At 34.6% G+C, this 19,539-nt stretch overlaps 1 pseudogene; it reads left to right on the top strand.

The window, feature by feature from the left end:
• Positions 1-13,933: 13,933 nt before the first annotated feature.
• On the top strand, positions 13,934-18,825 carry LOC143050824 (uncharacterized; annotated as a pseudogene).
• Positions 18,826-19,539: the final 714 nt, after the last annotated feature.

Here is a 19,539-nt window from a genome sequence, read left to right as displayed (position 1 = left end):
TTTATTTTAACCAAATTAATTTAACAATTGAATAACATAAAACGAAGATGTGGTATGATTGTTAATAGGATAACTCTTCACAAGAGACCAAATGATACAGAAATTGTCAACTTTTGGTCACCTTGCAACCATCAACAATAAGCAAAACCTATACCTCATAGTCATAAAAATAGCTTCAAAATGATGAATGTAAAACAAACATCAGAGGAGAGAAAAAAGATAACAACCTAATTTATGCACAAAAGAATGAACGAAAAACAATATGCACACCATCAACACCTCTCGCAAGTATATAAAACTTTCTTCATAACATTTGAGTTTGAGTTTTATTTTTCTTGTTTTAGCCGCTCTCTCAGCCACAGGAGCAGGTTATTCTGAAAGAAAATGTAGCGCCGGTTTATACACCACCACCACCAGCACCTTCCGTAAGTATATATTTATTAATGTAGAGTTTGAATATGTTCAAGACTCATGATTGATTGTTGGTTGCTTAACGTCCAGTGACAAATATTTCATACATGCTCAGGGTGAGAACAAGTTAACAATACATACAATAGGTAAGTCTTGCAATAGAGGGTGGTGTTTTTTTTTGTTCTTCTCAAGAATCACCATGTATTCTTAACTTGATACAATGCAAACAAAGCAATACTTGTTTTTTAAGTATAGAATTGAACTTGCAAACAACCTTTTTGTCCTTAAAAAAAGATAAGCAACACTGAAAGTATTTCATTTCTCTCTGGTTTATTTATTTAAACATTTCATTTTTATTATTGCAGGCACCTCTAACATTGATATATGAAAAATAGGCCACTCCACTTCAAACAGACCCGATGTGGAATAAGGGAAGTACAATTCCGGTGAGGGTGGCCACCAAGAGGCAAGAAGAATCACTCCCGCAGTGGGTCAGCAAGACTGCAAAGTATGAGCAGGTGTCTCCTGTGAAAAACAATCTATACAATCTATCAGAGGAGGAGATGGGAGCATTTTTCCAGGCGATGTAAGGACGATGTGGTGTGACTAGTGAGGCGTTTAAAGGAATAACATTTTCAAAATTTCATTATGGACATACAATCTATCAGAGGAGGAGATGGGAGCATTTTTCCAGACGATGCAATGACGATGTGGTGTGACTAGTGAGGCGTTTAAAGGAATAACATTTTCAAAATTTCATTACGGACATAATACAAACAAACTGAGACGGTTAGTTTTTTAAGAATATTTAATAAATACTATCACTAATATGTGTCTATCTTTTAATGTCCATAAGCATAGCTTTCAATTGGGTTCTTCCAGTAACGTTTATAATCAAAACTACACAGTCCTTTTTTCACTACGGTATCCATGAACAGTTCATGATTTTTACTTCTAATGCACGTCATTGAATTGGTGGTCGTAGTTTCTTCATTTAAACATTTCTTATACATTTCATGTCGGAGAGTCTGTTTTATTTCAGTTTTTGAAATGCCTTTCGCCACTTTTTTTTCCTTTTCGCATGTGATACCTTCTGTAGAGGTCTGGTTATACAAAAGGCTGTACATTTTAGGTCTCAAGCCAACGAATTTTTTTAAAGGAACACCTGAAAAGATGTTTTGAGGCACATGAGAAAAAGGAAAATTTAACATAAAATTCTAAAGAAAAAGCAAAATTTAACAGAAAATTCTAAAGAAAAAGCAAAATTTCACAGAAAATTCTAAAGAAAAAGCAAAATTTAACAGAAAATTCTAAAGAAAAAGGAAAATTTGAAAGAAAGTTTATGTTAAACTTTAGAGAGAGATGTTTGTTTGAAAGAACTCACCACCAAGCTCATCTTTAAATTTCCCAACGACTTTCTTATATTTGCTGGAAAATGAGTGAGTGAGTGTTGGTTGCTTTACGCCGCATTAGCACAAAAAGGCTATATCGCGGCGAGAGCTAATTCGAATATTTTTTACAATTTAAAGCATATTTTTAAAATAAGACAAAAAGTCCTTCAATATACTAAAATTCTTGACTAAAGCAAATTGAGTATATACAAATAAAAATCAACAGTAAAATAACGTGATAAAAATTAAAATCGATTTAAATATAATAACATTTTTATATTCTATAATAAATTCCAATTTCTTTTAAAAAAGCAACAATATTTGTAAATGGAACATTATTAAATAAATCATGCATATTATTGACATTGAAATGCTTCTTACGAATATCAGCAAAGTCAATACAATTGATTAAAACATGTTTAATAGTATCATTGCAGTTGCAAGGACCACATTGTGGTTCATCTTCATTTTTTAAAAGATACTCGTGTGTTATTCTAGTATGACCAATACGACATCTAGTAATAATACACTGATCTTTTCTGCACATAATATTATTAAAAGGTTTGCCTAAATTAGGTTTAATTTCATGCAATTTATTATCATCTTTTTTACTCCATTTATTTTTCAATATATTAAAAACATATTCTCTAATATTAGATTTAAAATAGAGGATCACCCAGGGCATTCTTTGCCTCAAGGTCTACAGCTGTGTTTCCAAGGATTCCAACATGACTCGGAACCCATAGAAATATTATTTCTTTCAGAAGAATTTTTAAATTCCTCATTACATATAAAATTTTCAGGATTGTTGGGTTTTTAATTTTAGTATTTCGTATAGCTTGTAAACATGAAAGTGAATCCGAACAGATAATAAATTTGGATTTATCTGAAGAAGACAGTTGAAAAATCTAGATAATCGGCTTTAATTTCAGCATAGTGTTGCTGAATTAAAAGAGGATTTGTTTTATTTTTATTGTGTTCACGGAGATCAAATATCATTTTTGGTTTGGGAAGTTCCCATGGAGGACATTTGCAAGTTTTAACTTGAGCAACAGATTTTAAATCAAAAGAAGCTAAATGTGGTTTTAAACGTATACCTAACGGAGGAATTTTATTTTCATGTTTTGCAAAAATATCTTCATAAATCGGATTACAAACACAGTTGTAGGCAGGATTATCTGAATGGGCTTTTAGTTTGACAGCATATTGAAGTCCAAGCTTCAAACGTCTGTCAGAGAGTGAGTGCTCATCAGCCTCTACATACAGACTCTCAACTGGTGAGGTTTTAAATGCGCCAAGACAGAGACGCAAACCTTGGTGATGCACAGCATCGAGAATCTGTATGTAGGACTTTCTTGCAGAGCCATAATCTAGTTTAGATCTAACTAGAGATCTATATAAATTAAGTAAAATGTTGCGATCAGCACCTCAGTCAGTGCTGCCGACAACTTTTAAAATATCTAAAGCTTTTAAACATCTCGATTTTACCATTTTGATATGGGGTAGAAAGGTTAACTTTTTATCGAAAATTAACCCAGGAAATTTGGTTTCATCAACCATTTTAATTGGGTTGCCGTACAAAGTGAGTTCTGGATCAATATGCAATTTCCTTTTGTTACAAAAATGCATCCCGTCCGTTTTTGACGTGGAAAATTTAAAACCATTTTCCGAGGCCCATTTTTCAATTCTTCCAAGACATAATTGTAATTGTCTTTCTATGTTATTCATAGTTTGCCTCTGTAACATTTAAAAAAATCATCAACGTACAATGAACCTTCAATATTACTTTTTAAAACTTCAACAAGGCTGTTGATTTTAAGACTAAATAATGAAACAGATAAAATACTGCCCTGAGGGACACCCATCTCTTGATCATACAGATCAGACATCGTCGAATAAACTCTAACATTAAATTGTCTGTTAGAGAGAAAATAAGAAATAAAATTAGGCATATTGCCTTTCAACCCCATATCAAATAGATCTTTTAAAATACCATATTTCCATGCAGTATCATAGGCCTTCTCAAGATCGAAAAAGACCGACACCACATGTTAATTTTTCGCAAAACCATTACGGACAAATGATTCGAATCGAACAAGATGATCAAGAGTACTGCGGCCCTGTCGGAATCCACACTGGATATTGGCTAATAGTCCATTGGATTCCAAGAACCAAAAAAGGCGATCATTGACCATCCGTTCGAGTGTTTTACAGACACAACTGGTAAGAGCAATTGGTCGATAATTAATAGGATTCGTATGATCTTTACTTGGTTTTGGAATAGGCACGACGGTTGCAAGCTTCCAGATTGATGGTAAATCACCAGATTCCCAGATGTTATTCATGAGCTGCAAGAGAGCTTCTAGCGAGGAATCTGGCAAGTGTTTTAAGAGTTGGTAGTGAATATTATCAGGCCCACAAGCTGTATCATGGGCTTTTGACAGAGATGTTTTAAGTTCTTCAAGAGAAAATAGTTTATTATAATTTTCACCATTTTTTGATTTAAAGTTTAATTTAATTTTTTCTTTTTGTTTTTTAACTTTTTTAAAGTCTTCCCTGTAGTTGTTACAAGAAGAAGATTTCGCAAAAGTTTCACCAAGCTTGTTGGCAATATCCTTTTCAGATGTTAATAAATCATTGCCGTCTTTCAAATGTTTTACAGTGGCTTTAGAATTTTTACCTTTTATTTTGTTTACCATATTCCAAACTTTTGTCATCGGAGTGCGAGATGTAATCCCGAGACAAATTTTTTCCAGGATGTTCGTCGGGCTTGCCTACAAGTCCGCCGTGCCTTAGCGCGAAAAATACGGAAATTACTCAAGTTTTCCGTCGTTGGTTGTTGATTGAACCGTCTTTCAGATTTATTTTTTACGGTCACCTATGGCTTGATCACAAGCGTCATCAAACCTTGGTTTGCTGGGATGTTTCGGATTTGCCGAGGTCTTAGGAATAGTTCTGTCAGCAATTGACGTTGAAACTGTATTAAAAGTTAAAATTGGATCTTGTACAGTCTCAAACATCTTTGACTGAAGTTCCGCTTGACAGAGATTCTCAAACAAGGACCAGTCCGCCTTGTCAAGTTTCCAACGTGGTACTCTCTGTTGGGCAGAAGTAAAAAGATGTTCAAGTACTATTGGAAAGTGATCACTTCCACATAGATCATCATGAACACGCCACGAATAATCCAGAAGCAGAGAGGGATCGCAAATAGTGATATCGATAGAAGAATAAGACCCGTTTCCAGGATGAAGACACGTATTAGATCCATCATTAAAAATGCATAATCCTTCTTGAGAGACAAAGTCCTCAATGATCTTACCTTTGGCATTATGAGTCTTGCTACCCCATAATGGATTGTGAGCATTGAAGTCGCCCATAAGTATAAATGGTGAGGGTAATTGATCAGTGAGGTTTTTGAGTTTTGCTTTATCTATAATTGAATTGGGTGGAATATATATCGAACATAAAGTAATTGTTTTGTCTAATGATAAACGAATTGCAACTGCTTGCAGATCCGTGGTGAGTTGGACTGTGCTATGAATGACGTTGTCCTTCACAAAAATAGATGATCCGCCTGAAGCACGTTCATCTACTTTAGAAAATGTGCTAAACATGTTGTATCCTTTTAAAGATACATTGTCACTTTCTTTTAGATGAGTTTCTTGAAGACAAAATGCAATAGGTAAAAATGACTGAACTAGAAGTGTTAACTCGAGAAGATTTATTTTAAGACCTCGGCAATTCCATTGGATGATATTTGTCATTATTTAATAATAGAAGGGCGAATGCTGTCGAGTTTGCCAGCATTCTTATTTCGCTCACCCTGAGATTGTGATCTTTCAGGTGGCGGAACACTTTCGATTTCCATTTCAGTTTCGTCGGCAAGTGATGAAAATCTGTTGTGCGAGGAGAGTCGTCGATCTCCAGGACCACACGCAGCTGGTTTTACTCCGCCTCGACCCCTACCCCGCGACCTCGAATCAGAAGACTTCTGAGAGGATGTATTTACTGGCTTCTTTTGGACATCCTTCTTTTCTGGAGAACGAAGAGGAGATGGGGCTCTAGTAGACTTTGTACTGGACGAAGAAGTTAACTTCTTAGATGAAGGAAGACTTTTGGAGGTGGAAGAATCATCTATGTCAGTGGGAAGATCCCAGACAGATTCACCGCTCCAATTGTGTATTTCTACTGTTTCTTTTTTATTTCATTTCTTTTTCTCATTTTTTTTTTGGTGATGATATTGAGCTCTGTAGGGAAGATTGAGTTGACCGAGTACTGGTTTTGGAAGATTTTGGTTTTCTTGGAATTAATATTTTATCGGTAGGTTCTGTTTCAACAGGCAGCATTGTAAAATTGTCCGCATCAATTGGCCAAGTCATGCGAGTTTGTGTATTCTCGTGACTGAATGAGCGGACAACCTTGCTGGCGTACGATGGTCTGTTTGAAACGAGGAGATCATTCGAAACAGAAGCTATCTGTTTAGCTTCTGGGTAACTGATGTTTCTTCTGTTTTAATTTTAATAATATTTTTTTCTATAAGGTAAGCAGGGCAGTCCCTAGACGATGAAAAATGGGATTCACCACAGTTTACGCATTTAGAAGATTCAGAGTTACAGTTTGTTCCCTCGTGTCCTTCGTCAGAACACTTGAAGCATCTCTGCTTACCACGACATTGTTTGCTTCCATGCCCAAACTTTTGACAAGTAAAGCATCGAATTGGGTTAGGGATAATCATGTCAACTCTGATTCCGAAGCAACCTAAAGTAATAGATGGAGGAGGAGTTGGAGTTCTAAAGGTCAAAAGATATGTATTTAATTTGATTATATTGCCATTCTTTTTAATTTGAAATCTAATAACATCAGTTACACCTTGGCTTGAAAGTTCCTCGCCGATTTCTTCCACGGTAAGGTCACCAAGGTATTGACTTCTGTCTCGAATGATCCCCTTACAGCTGTTCAAACTGTTATGAGGAGAGGCAGAAACAGGAAAGTTTGTTATTGTAGTCATTGTAAGTAAATTTGTTGATTGACTTTTGTTGGAACATTCAAAAATTGCCAGATCTCATTTTGGAAACTTTTTTTACAGTACCAGCAACGCTTTGAATTTGTTTGTGAATAACAAAGGGCGATATTCTTGAAATTGGGTTTTCATCTGTTCCTTTTATTACAATAAATCTGGGCCAACTGTCATCTTCCCGACAGGGCTCTGAATCATCACATTTTCTTTTCTTATGTATTAAAGCTGATTTAGAGGGTTTGTTTTGTTGTGCCATATGAAAGGAGAAAGATTCACCATTCTTGTCATCCACCCACCTCGGAGTGCCTACAAGGGCGATGCTGTGTTTCCGTGGCGAACCGGGATCAAGTGATAATGCTGAAAACGAGCTCCAAATATAATGTAGCTAGTCCTCAAAATCAGCACCTAAGATCCACTGCGGAAAGCACCAGATGTTCCAAGAATAGTATACTCAAGCAGAGCGTATCCATCAAGCGAAAAAGAAAGCGTACCACTTGATTGACCCATGAGCCATCGCCTTCTTCAGTTATCCGAAATATAAATAGCTTAATTTAAAATACATGTGTATATTATGAAAATTGTTACAAGAAAGCTTATTGTTGAGGATTAACTGAAGGGCTCGACATGACCAGCCGATTGATCGAACCGGGTCCATCCGACCTCCCGTTTAGATGATATCGAAGCCAAAGCAGCTTATTGAACTATAGTCTCGTCCGTCCGGGTATTTTCTGACCGTAAGGAGTCTGGCTATAGCCCTCATCCACAAGGATCTCGTCAACCACCGACACGGGTATCAACCCACGGCAAACGGGTTGGAGAGCCTATTGTATTTAAAACATCGGGCATCTCGCGATGTTCGGATCACTTTAGTCTGGTCTCTATCCTTCGACCTGTCCAGCATGGGTAACCCTACCAGGAGACGAAGCTCCAGCTGGCATAGCTCTTTGGGTCACAGAGACACGCAAGCCCCCCGACCACGGCAAGGATAGCAATCCACCGGAGGGTATTTGCTGGAAAAGAGATGTTTCGTTTTGTTGAATGAGCCGTAGTTGGAGGTATCGAATAGGTCTTTGATAGGTTTCATGTCTTCATATACATCATCAGTCAGAATCTCATAACACAACGAATCTAAAATGAATTCAGAAATGTTAGCACAATACCAAAGAGGAATCACTTCCTTTATTCTACTTATACAAAGGAGAAAACAATGAGACATATTAGAAATTTAAAAGAAACAATGGCTTTTACTGTAACAAACAAACAAACAAAAATATCATACCTGTATCTGTAAACAGCAAGTTGATCTTGTCACCGTACTGAGGCTTCATCACCTTGTAATGAAATTCATACATCAGTCTCTTTGAAAGGTCTAAAATAGCTTGTCCGGCATAGATGGGTTTGTTGAGAGTTAGGTTGATCTGTTGGTTGTGTACTCCAACGAGGTCTTCATTGAAAATTTGACAGCATAGAAACGACGGCTGAGCTACTAACTTTTTTAGTTTTTCTTCCGAGGCTGAATTGATTAGTCTTAGATTCATCCTAGCACGCAAATTTTCCATACATTTACCAAAAACACTGAAAAAGTAGGAATACTTTTAGATAAGTACTATAGAAGCCGACACAAAAACCACAAAACATAATTAAATCAATGTGGGTAATGCGACAATGAGACAACAAGCAAACTCGAGATCTTGACAACGCTTTTAAATCTTACACATTTAAAAATAACATAGATATAGGAAGATGTGGTGTGAGTGCCAATGAGACAACTCTCCATTCAAATAACAATTAAAAAAAAAAAGTAAACCATAATATGGGGACGAAGTCCCCAATAACAGTAGAAAATTCAATAAAAAAAAAAATTCGGGAAAATTTCCCGAATTTTTCATTGTACTAATGAACTCAAAATCGTTCAATTTTTTTTATGTCATGTTTTGAAATCCCGGACCTGCGCAGAAATGTACAATATACTTCCTTTTTCCGGTCTCGTTTGTATGAAACTTTGAGTAAAATATATATTTATCAGTCTAGTATAAAATAGGAAGGAACGCGCAATACTTATTTCATTTTTAATAATTCCTTGATATGAAAAAACGTTACCTAATGATAGCGTTTCTTGTTTACATTGCATATGACGTCATAATTTAAATAACGTCACAACTAAAATCCCTAACAACAGAACCAAAATCGGAAACGTTACTGTATTTCCGCGTCTTTTTTTTGGACAAATAATTGAGTTACAAAATAATAATTCATACAGACTTCGTCCCCATTTACAGGTAATGCCTGCCTCATATTAGGTCAATGTTTCTGTCGATATTGATGTTATTTTCTGCAGACATTTTAAGATGTATTATGATCCGGCAATGCAAATAGTTTCAACTGCGATAATAGTAACAGTTTGTACTGTAAAGTTTCCTCATGGAGAGAGCTTTTATTACTGGCGTCTTCTGTTGATTCGCAGAGGTTCAACATGCAATTGACAAGGAACACTTATATCAAAAAGGATTTTAAAAAAACGATAAAATCACAGGTATATTAACACTTATTGAGTTAATCTAAAATCTTGAATATCATATTTTAGTATTCATCAGTTTAAAAGATACCAGACAAATATTTTAAAATTTTAAAAACTTATTATTCATTCTGATATTTATAATGTATTTACTTATATCAAGTAGCCTTTTTGCTTCTTCGTCAACTTTTCTGTGTTGCCTACCATATGATATATTTTTTAACAAAGAACGGTTTTGTTCATGCCAATTTCAAACAAAAGTGTCCAGCACAAATCTTGAGTGAATAATATGGCCAGGTATTGTCACTGTTAACACCTACCCTGACAAAGACTCCTCTTCTAGAACAAGGTTTTAATGGCATTAAAACGAAATTCAAGACTTTTCATAACAACGACAACGACTTTGCTAGAAGTTTATTTATTATTTTGACCACGACTTTTCGATTAAATAGAGCTTCACGCATCGGTAAGAAGAATACTCAATAAAATATATTTAGTTGCAATTCGATTGATTTTACATTTGTTTAGTTTAAACAGCCTCATAGGACGATATTTATTTTTCAAGCGTTGTCCCTCAAGAGTACCAACGTGCACTTAACTAGGAACACAACTTTTTAATAACCAAAGATTAACTACACGGATAAGAGACCACAGGTAGATTATCACTTCTGGTAAGCTGAAATCTTGAAAATCATATTTTTGTATTGGGTTTCATAAACTCATCATAGATAGGACTAAATTTAGCATATACGCCAGATGTTCGATTCGTCTACAAAAGACGCTCGATTCCAAAAAACGTAAAAAGATCAAAGTTAAAAAGTCAAAAGATACCGGACAAATATTATAATTCATTATTTATTCACGAAAAAATATGTATTTGCTTATGATATCAAATTGTTGTTGTTTCTTCATTAATGATTTTGTTCGTATTCCTCCATATTCTCTTTGGCATAAATCGGCTTCGTACATGTCAATTCCAAACTTAATGCTCTTCAACTTTGTTTTTTTTTTCTCTATCGATTTATGAATTTGGAACAGCAGTATACTCATGATACTACTGTTGATATTTCCCGCCATATAATAATCTCGTACAGTGAACAATGATCATGGAATTGTCTTTTCACGGCAAATATTTTTTTTTAGATTGCTATAAAAAAATATTACACACAAGTTTCCAAGTTTACATGGATTGTGCGTAAATAAATATTATGCAATTAAGTTCGGGATTTCGGGATTGCCCCTCTCTGGATCTAGGAATTCTTTTTTTTTTCGCGATGTCGGGATTTAAATTTATTATTTATAAGTCTGGACCTTGGGACTTCGTGTTTTTAAATCCGCGATTTCGAGACCCCCCATGCAGCTCCATTATATTAATTCAACATAATGAGAGCTTATTCAAATATTTTTACAATTTAAAGCATATTTTTTAAAATAAGGCAAAAAAGTCCTTCAATATACTAAAATCCTAGACTAAAGCAAATTGATTATTTACAAATAAAAATCAACAGTAAGATAACGTGATAAAAATTAAAAACGACTTAAAATATAATAACATTTTTATATTCTATAATAAATTCAAATTTCTTTTAAAAATGCAACAATATTTGTAAATGGAACATTATTGAATAAATCATACATATTATTGACATTGAAATGCATCTTACGAATATCAGCAAAGTCAATACAATTAATAAAAACATGTTTAATAGTGTACTTACAGTTGCAATTTACACATTGTGGTCCATCTTCATTTTTTAAAAGATACTCGTGTGTTATTCTAGTATGACCAATGCGACATCAAGTAATAACACACTGATCTTTTCTGCACATAAAATTATTAAAATGTTTGCCTAAATAAGGTTTAATAACAGTAGAAAGAAACTTTTTCGGTAGTAGACATGGCAAAGGACCGTCAGATGCCTGTACAGGGGTAGTCAAATCCGCAGTAACTAGAGCAGTAAAGGCTAGGCAGGCACTTGTTACAAGTTCTGCACTGAAAATCTAACTAAAATCTAAGATTGTTCTACAGATAAAAGCTGCATACACAACGTAAGGACATTCATTTTAATCACAGACATTGACCGATTAATAGAAATATCAGCCAAAACGGTTCAAGGTACTAGAAAAGTTAATGCTGTGAAGTCTGGTAATATTCCAAAGCTAATTACCAAAGCTAATACTAACAAGACAGTTGTCTTGTTTTTGTGCGTCCTGCTTAAATGGTGAAGAAAATTGTGAAAACTAACATAACACAGGTACTTGGACACAAGTAGACCTTAGAACAGGGAGGCAAAGGCAGGACTTGAACTTGATATCTAATATCACGCACAAGAATAAGTTTCAGTCAAGAAACAGCACTTTTATTGATGTTCAGTTGCAGTGTGATCTTTGACAAGGATATTACTGACCCCATTACTTTCTTATATGAATGCAATTTCAGGCCGCCCAGGCAAGCATTGGCTCTTGAGCCCTTGAACGGAATAACACGATGTACTGTGTGTAAAAAGTATATGTTGTTACTGCCTTGATATTTGCTACAAAGACCTTAATTGTTGAAATGGGCATAGGATTTGGTTAAATATCGAAGAATTTGTTGAAAACACTGTATTAATACATTGAAAGAATTTACTTCAATACCAGTTAAAATTATTTCATGTACAGAAAGTAGTTTACTTTCTTCTAAACCTGTGCAACATTGTTCATGTACTTTTAAACCAGTGAAGAATATTTCACCTACAGCAAATTCATCTTCTTCAAAAGCAGAAACCTCTATCTTGCCTTCGCTAATTGGATGATACAGTGACTTGTAGTTCAGAAGCATTTGATAACAACTTTCCTACATGTATGAACTTCTTAAATCCTACTATGAATCAAAAAGTAGAAACAGTCATACTTACAATGACAAAATCTTAAACTATTTTTGCAGATGGATCAACCTTTACAGAACGATCTGCACCTGTTAAACATTCCTCAAATATAGATGCAAAGAAGATTGATATATCCAAAATGTTGACAGATGTTCAGCATCAATATGATGACAATATTGAAAAAAATGTCACAATACCATTCAGCATAATCAAATGGTTACTACATGTTAAGCTTTTGTTAAATATGTTTTTATACGACCGCTAAAATTGAATCTTTTTTGGTCGTATATTGGTATCACGTTGGCGTCGTCGTCGTCCAAAGACACACGTCGTCTGGCACAACAAAGCCCATCATTAATTTGAATAATAATACACTTTTAGTCTCTCTAAAACCTTCCTACGAATTTATATGTCTTCCGCCTGTGTTTCTGTTGTTTATTTGTTTTCTTTTAAATTCGAGTGTGAAATCACATTACTATAAGACGTGTTACGGTACTTTTCTATCCCGAATTTATGTAATTTGTTTTGCAAGTTATATTTGTTATTCTGATCGGATTTTGTCTAATGCTTAGTTCGTTTCTGTGTATGTTACATTTTAATGCGTCGGTGTTCTGTTATATATAATGCGTTTCCCTCAGATTTAGTTTGTTACCCCGATTTTTTTCCAACGATTTATTAATTTTGAACAGCAGTATACTATTGTGGCCTTTATTCAAGACTTTTTTTTATAATGAAATGCGGTTCCTGCAACCAACCTACGTAATAAATCTAAAGACGTACGTACCCAAAACGTATTCCACCGTTGACAGATTATCTCCTCAGTGGTTTAAAAAATAAAAGAGTTCAACAATGGGTTACTACACACAATAAATACTGTCCTCTAGACAGTTTTTAGTAAAACAGACCACCACACACAGATATTTATTGATATGATTACTAATGAGAAAACTTTCAACAGTAGTTGTTTCTCAAATCAAGATACTCAATTTGTTCAGATAGATTAATACTTAACTTAAATGATTGATTGATTGTTGGTTGCTTATCGTCCAGTGGCAAATCTTAACTTAAATGTAACCTACAGCCAAACATAGAAATCAGAGGTATAAGGGTAACCATCCAAGACACATAATCATGACCTGCAAAGCAAATGAACTTTACATTAATTACTTTCCATCATCTCGTAATTATAAGGCCATCAAAACAGTCAATAAACTTCCAACCTCCTGCAAAATTAAGTTAGCTCAATTAGCAAGCTGAAACAGTAAATTACATACCACTTCAGTAATTCATATGGTTTAGATGTTGTTCGTTTAAGTGATTAGCAGTTGGTGATATTCCTATTTGATATTAACATGTAATCTTTATTTAAATAATACAAATAAGCAAGTAAAGTAAGCCCTTTATAGCTTGCTGTTCGGTGTGAGTCAAGGTTTCGTGTCGATTGACCTATACTAGTTTACTTTTATAAATTGTTATTCGGATAGAGGGTTGTCTCATTAGCACACATACATTTAAAACACAAATAAAATAAAATTTGACTATTGTGAGTCAAGGTTCCGTGTCGCAGGCTGTACATTGACCTATAATGGTTTACTTTTATAAGATGTTATTCGGATAGAGTGCTGTCTCATTGGCACTCACACATGTAAAGCACAAAGAAAATAAAATTTGGCTATTCATTAATGACAATACTACTTTTCAGCAAAGAGAGACACCATCAGAGACCTGCAAAATGGTTATTGAAGGCTTCTATGGGGAAGATGAAAACATAACATTAGTTTGTCACTCAGTTAATGACCAGGACACGTACCACGACTACATGATTACTAAGGACATACTCAAAGCAAGAGTTGCTCAGGAGGAAGACGACATATAGAAAGTATTACTTGACATGTTGCTAGTCACAGTAGCTATAACAACCAACAACAATAATATTAAAACCGTTGATATAGTTTTGAATTACTGTGCCATTATATTATACACATCTGTAAATAACATAGCTGAGTGGGTAATGAGCATAGCTTCCTCGGAAAAAAACATCTTCACCTGAAGCTAAACCAAGGTTTACAATGTTTTTTTGAGGTAATAGTCTGTTATATCAACCATTCAGCTATGTGAGGACTTATCTATTAAACTGAATGCGAACTTAATACACCCCACTTCGGCAAGCGTTTTACTGCCGGTCGGGAGAAGACCAAGTGACCATACTTCTATTCCCCAGGCACCCTTGGGGATTTGACCAATACAAAGTAGATGGAAACTATGAAACAAGGGAAGGTAGAAATATTGTAATGGCATATCATGAGTGTCCAACCTGTTACACACAACATACAATTAACACTGAATAAATTCTCGATGGAGGATTTGTATCATCAAACCATGGAAAAGAAAAACCACATTTAAAAACAAGGGTATCCATACAGATGTATTTTGGAATGTCACTGTGACAAGAATATAAGAGAAAATGAGAACATCAGAAGAATCATAGAAGATCAAAATATGTATGATTACTTAATTTGCTGTAGTTTTTTTCGATTTTAAGTGAAACTTTGTGATTCATACTTTGTTTCCCCTCATATTTGGGGAAAAAAGCCAAGACCTCTGCTAGTAAAAAAGGAGGGAATTTGATAACGAGAGACAGAAGGTTGCAGAAATGTCAAAGGTCATTCTAGATACGTCTGATACAAAAACATGCAGCTGTCATCCAGAAACTATCAAAAGAATAGAGAAGAAGGTAAAATTTCATGCGATATTTTCTTTACTTTCGCATTGTTGGTTTATAGCCTTTCTTCTACCAGAGTTATGATTTGCACCTAAATGTAAATGAATGGATATAAGATCCATCTCTATGAAATTATGTAAAGAATATAATCACAAATTGTATAAGAAATAACCCATAATTAAAGATGCACATGTTGTGTCTTGTAAAATATCACATGCTTTATTACTATATCAACTTGCCTATCGCAATGATACATATTATTATTTAAGTATTTGCTTAGTTTCATAGAAATTGCTAAGCGTTGTAAGATGGCTGTTATTAAAATAACCTCAGATCTATTTGAAATTTAGATGTTACTAACCAATGACATTTAGATGTTACTAACCAATGACATTTAGATGTTACAAACCAAGCCTGGTTATATTATTAAACTTGAGGGTTATATTTTTTTTCAGGTAGACCAGATTCTTTGTTAGGTGGAATCCCTTGCAGAATGCAAATATTGTATTAAGAAGGCATATAATGTATATTTATTAACTCAGTGTTTTCTTGCATGTTTAGACGTGTACTGTCACTTGTTTAAATATAAATAAAGGCAACAGTAGTATACCGCTGTTCGAAATTCATAAATCGGTATATTAAAAACAAATTAGGGTTACAAACTAAAACTGAGAGAGACATCACAATCACACGTCTCAAGTATGATGTTAACTAATTATCTGAGAGCAGCAATCGGTCATACTCACATTTTATTAACAGTAGTGTCGGCCTTCCAATAGAGTTCGGTGCCATTTTAAGGAACTTCGAATCAACATGTGGTTAACTGTCTCCTACAGAATAATTCAAACACGGGTACATTTTCAATCGATTAAGGAAGCCAAGATGGATCTTGTCCACTGTCTTTGGGTGTGAACTCAAAGCTGATATCTTGTCAAATTAATACATCACTCTGGAGGATTTACTTAATAATGATTATGGCTAAGTTTTGTTAAATTTGACCCAATAGTTCAGAAGATTTTTATAAAAGATCCAATTCAGGGGTACCAACCCAACAACCGGTTGTCCGATTCCGATTTCAGGAGAAGATTTTTGTAACAGTTAACGACGACGGACGAAAAGTGATGGGAAAAGCTCACTTGGCCCTTTGGGCCAGGTGCGCTAAAAACCATTGCCTCGTCTCTGAATGTTTTTATGTTCAGTTGTATCATGCGGATACGGATTTCTGATACAAAACAAACGCTGTTCTTTCAGGAAACACGTTGAAGCCTCACTTCGATGTTATTTTCCCTGCCTCTGTGTCAGAAATGTGTAATCATGTCAGTATTAATTATATTATTATATCAGTTTTATGTGACAAAGGTTAAGAAATTCACTTTTACCTTTTGGTCCGATCTTTTCCTTATTTTAAAGAGTAAATTTTAATAGTATATCTGATGTATTAGCGATACATGTATGAGAATGAAATAATCTTGATAACATTAAAGATGCAGTTTCTTCAGCTTAGTGCACGAAGGCGGCCTAGGTGGTGTTTAAACTTTCAACTTGTGGATGTAGATACCAATGCACTAAAGTAGAATCAATCACCAGAAAACTCTGATGTGCCTAGCATGCTCACAGAAATGAACCCTGAAAGACCTTTCCGTCCAGCAAGCGTAAAGGTCAGCGCCTGCAGCCAATGTACAACCCAGGGGGCGTATATGTATTCATTTCTTTATATTTCTAAAACCAAGTGTATATCGGCTTCTTCAGCTTATTCATAACGAAGTGCTCTTTTGAAGGCGGTTTCTCATACAGATACTTAGTTTCTAATTATAGTTAGTATGATAGTTAGTATGTCACTTGTACATTAAATGTTGAAAAATCAATTAGTGAGACACTCGCTTTACTCGTTTAACAATATCACATGTCTAGTTAGATTCTTTAACTTCGAGTATATAACAAATTGAAAATTATTTTGTCGTTGTTTGTAAATCAGAAGCGAAAGATACCAGACGGACACAATTTAAGTGATTAGTTTATTGAAAGGCTACTATGAAACCAGGTCACGTGTAGGTTTTACAAACAGAACTTTTTTGATAATTGTTCCACCATTTCTTCTTATATTTCAGCAACAATAAACAGTATTTCGCAGATAAAAGCTGTTTTTCCCTAACCGTCTTTATTTCCATCAGTATACTATTAATGTTAGTCTTTTAATGAAGCTTATCTTTGGATAACTGTGTTCGTTTAAGGTATGCAAAACATCCGTAACGCATATGCACATTTCTATGTACACAGAGTGTGAATATTTTTTCTTATACTGGAATACGTCACACAGGTGACAGAAAATTAATTTGTCATTGCAAGTACTTAGTTTTAAACTATTTTTAGTGTCATTACTTACAATTGTAAACTCCGCATTTAATTTAATTACCCTTTACAAAATGAGAAAGTGGATTGTAAATTACAGGATAATAAAAATGATTTTGTCGCTGTGAGTATTGGCACTTAGACAAATCGGTACTTAACATAGACAAATCGCCTGTCAACGTATATTTGTTCCACCTATCCGAAGTTCCAATGGAAACTTTGTTATAAACATTGTAATAATATCTATTCCTGTTGGAACAAATATTCTATACCATTTATTCCGTTAGGAACATATACTGTAATATTTCTTCCTGTGGAAATATAATTCCAGAATAATGTTTCCTTTTGGAACTTGTATTATGAAGGAACTTCTATTCCGTGACACGCCAACTATCTGAGATCTTATTCTCAGCGGGTTTTGAAAATAAATGGTTGCTCCCTTACGCCGTGTTGAGGGTGAACAAACGCGGAAAATTGTTTGCGTTAATAAAAGCTGCAGGAAACACTAGAGTGTTATCAAATAAGTTCCATTTAAAGGATCCGGGTACCTCAAAGGAAATGATACATACGTGTATATGTTATTTGAACTGCTTGATGATATGTACAGTCAATGACAGTGCTAATCAACAATGCAAATACTTCAAACATTGGCATACAAATAATTTACAAATATAAGACATGTCTTTTTTCCAATCAGACTAATTTTCATATCTACAAAATCATAACACCTCGTGACAATCATGCAGTGACTTGCTCTTGTTAATGAGTCTGAAATTATGATTTTAAACTTAAATTTAATATTTAGGTGATGTTATTTCATGTATTTGGAGGCTTTGTTATGTTATTTTCTGAAGAAAAAAGTCATACCCTTTACTGATTTCTTTTCTGCTGTCAAATTTCATATTATTAAAATTGCAGGGGAGAAGATTTCAGACCAAAGTTTAAGCAGATTGGAGAATTAACAGCTCTTTTTCCAAATGCTGCTCACCTAGCTGTAACAGCAACTGCCACACCAAGTTGTATACAATCTCTCTCCAAAATACTTCAGTATATTAACCCAACTATTAATAAAGTGAACCCTTGAAATAAAAACAAGATTGTCAAACCTTCAGAAGTTTAGCAAATATGATGATATTGTTGTTCCTCTAGCACAAGAGCTTAAAACTAAGCGGGACAAGTTCCCATTAACAATAGTGTACGTAGAAAGTTTAGAAGCATTGGGGTATTTCTACCAATTTATAAACTATGAGTTAAAAGAGGAGCAGTATATAGGTGAGGCAATTCCTGAAAATAGAATTTTTGGCCAATTTCACAAGGATTATACATCTCAAATGAAACAACACATTCTGTTTGAACTACGGAGAGAGGAACCAAAACTAAGGTTGGTTTTGGCAACTGTGGCATTGGGGATGGGTCTAGATGCACCCAGATTTACAAGAATAATACATTGTAGGCCCCCAACTACATTGGAGAAATATTTCCAGGAGGTTGGCAGAGCAGGAAGAAAGGGTCAGAAAGCTCAGGCGTTATGTACTTCAATAACAACGATCTAGCGAAAAATCGTAAGGGTTTATCTGACGCTATGGTGCAGTACTGCAAGACAAAAGATAAATGTCTCAGACTTCAGCTGCTACAATACTTTGGCTTTAATGAAACCAAATTTAATGGACCAATGCATGAATACAGAACCCATTTGAAATGTTCTCTTATAAATAACAGTAAAAAAGTTACCATACTACTTACATGAAAAATGGAGAAACATTGTCTATGATACAAAGGAAAGATAGGAAACAGTTAAATGTCAGCAACTAGTTAATTTCGTCAAGAAGGAAGCAAAGAAAGTGATTGACCCGATATATGGTTAAGAAGTGTCAAGCGGAACAAACTTAAGTGGTCAAAAGGCTGCCAGTAGCCCAAAGGCATCAGGAAAAACGTGTTACATTGTTAGACGATTTTCTCCTGACTAACTATCCTTACGTAGATGCTACAAGGAATATGAACACAATGTTATTTATATGTATGTAATCGTTAAATATTCCTCTCAGTGCCCAAAGATCAGTTGGTCCATCTACTTTAGGTGCCTCTTTTCAAGCTGATAAACCTTTTTCTTTGGCCTTTTCGATAATGCATGTAGCTTCATTTTTGCCTTTTGCGTCAGCAAGTCTGATTCTTCTTGTGCAAATTCTAGTTTCTTACGTGCAGTTTCTGTAGAAATCTTTGCCTTTTGTCGCAGTACTGAACTGTTACTTGATCTAAGAGAAGCTTTG

Source organism: Mytilus galloprovincialis, chromosome 11, assembly GCF_965363235.1.
Source record: "Mytilus galloprovincialis chromosome 11, xbMytGall1.hap1.1, whole genome shotgun sequence".
In the NCBI taxonomy this organism is placed as follows: domain Eukaryota; kingdom Metazoa; phylum Mollusca; class Bivalvia; order Mytilida; family Mytilidae; genus Mytilus; species Mytilus galloprovincialis.
Note: the sequence above shows the minus strand (reverse complement) of the source record. Positions and strands in the feature narration are given on the sequence as shown.